A 2,127-nucleotide genomic window follows, 5' to 3' on the forward strand; every position below is an offset into this window, starting at 1 on the left:
GTAGAAAATTGGCTAACAGGCTGCACTCAGAGGGTGGTAATCAATGTTTTTTACTCAGGCTGTCAGCCTGTCACAAGTGGGGTCCCCCAGGGATTGACACTGGGCCCCACGCTGTTCATCTTCACAAATGATCCGGATGATGGGATTGAAAGTAACTTCACCAAGTTTGCTGATGACACTAAACTGGGTGGTGAGGGGGACACGTGAGAAGGAAGAGCTATCATACGGTGAGACCTGGACATGCTGGAAGAGTGGGCTAGGAAGAACAGTATAAAGTTTAACAAAGACAGACAAGTGCAAAGTCCTGCACATGGGACAACATAAACAAAGAGCCCAGCAGGCTGGACCTGTGTGGCTGGGGAGCAGCCTTGCTGAAAGGGACCTGGGGGTCCTGGTGGACAACAAACTGAACAGGAGTCATCAGTACGCTGCTGCAGCAATGAAGGCAAATCAGATCCTGGGCTGCATCTACAGGGATATTACTAGCAGGGATAGAGAAGTGATCATCCCACTCTATTCAGCACTTGTCAGACCACATCTGGAGTATTGTGTCCAGTTCTGGTCCTCACATTTCAAGAAAAACTAGAGAGGGTCCAAAGGAGGGCCACGAAGATGATCAAAGGGCAGGGCAACCTGCCCTATGAGGAAAGACTGAAGGAGTTAGGTCTTATCTCCCTGGAGGAGAGAAGGCTCAGGGCGGGGTGGGGGGAGGCTCATCACAGTATTCCAGTACTGAAAGAGTGGCTACAAAGAGGATGGAGGCTCTCTCTTCACAAGGAGCCACATGGAGAAGACAAGGGGCAACATAATTTTTTTTACAGTGAGAACAACCAATCATTGGAACCCAGGCACGTGGTAGAGTCCCCATCGCGTGATGTTTTCAAGATGCGACTGGACCGGGTTCTAGATAATCTCATCTAGGCTCCCTCCCACGAGAGGTGGGACAAGATGATCTTTCCGGCTCCCTTTCAGCCTGGGCTGTTCAATGGTTCTATGATTCTATGCTTACAGGCATGGGCTGCAAGAGCCACCTTCAGCAACATCTCCCTGAAGAAGGAACCCTGAGCCGATCCACCTACTGTTTGCATTGCCAGCAAACAGACCTGTATGCAATGCAATGCAGTCCTATGAGCACATATTGCCACTGTTAGAAATGGTAGTGCCAGTAACAGAGCCCTGGGGGCACACAGACAACTGTCCAGGCAGCGCTCCATGCTCATCGAGCTTGTAGGGGGCATATTTAGCGCGGTATGTTTCTCACCCGACGAACACCGGACCCCGCCGGCCCACGTAAACAAGCACAGGAGCTTCCTCTTCATGGGCCAGGGGCTAAGGGCTAGGTGTGGAGCCAAGGGCTGCGCGTGAGGAGGTATCTCGGGAGCGGCCTCATGCCCCCCTGAGGGCTCTGTAACCTTGGCAACTCACGGCTGCAGCGCGGCACGCCGGAGCGCTCACAGCTGGGACACGGGACACCCCGGCCGTGCCGCCCGCCCCGCCGCTCCTCGCGGCCCGCAGCGCCGAGGCCCGCGCCTTGCGCCCCCCCGCCTCCTTTATCAGCCGGCAGCGCCGGGAAGGAGACAAAGGTGTGTGTATGTGGGGGGGCGGCGGTCGGCGAGGAAAAGGCTCCCAGACCGGAGGCGCCGGGCCGGGCCTTCAGGGGCCCTTGGCGCTCCCGCCGGCCCTTGGGCCGTCCGGCCGCCTCGCGCCCCGCGCCCGCTGCCTTCCCCCTCCCGAATCCTCAGACACCAAAGGGGGAGGGGGGGGGTGGGGGGGGGAGGGGGGGGAGGGAGGGGGGAGAGGAGGGAGAGAGGGAGGGGAGGGGAGGGGGGAGACGAGGGAGAGAGGGAGGGGAGGGGAGGGGGGGAGAGGGGGAGAGAGGGAGGGAGGGAGAGAGGGAGAGGGAGGGGGAGAGGGAGGGAGGGAGAGAGGGAGGGAGGGAGGGAGGGAGGGAGGGGGTGCCGAGGCGGCGCGGCGCGGTGACGGGCGCGCTCGCCGGCCAGTCGCCGCGCCGGCGGCGCCCGATGAGCATGCCTGCTGGCCCATCGCCTCGGCGTTTTCCCCCACCTCCCCGACTCGGAGCCAATCGTGGCGTCGGTGGCCGGCGGGGAGGCGTGACTCCCTGCCGGC

Source organism: Calonectris borealis, chromosome 3 (assembly GCF_964195595.1).
Source record: "Calonectris borealis chromosome 3, bCalBor7.hap1.2, whole genome shotgun sequence".
In the NCBI taxonomy this organism is placed as follows: domain Eukaryota; kingdom Metazoa; phylum Chordata; class Aves; order Procellariiformes; family Procellariidae; genus Calonectris; species Calonectris borealis.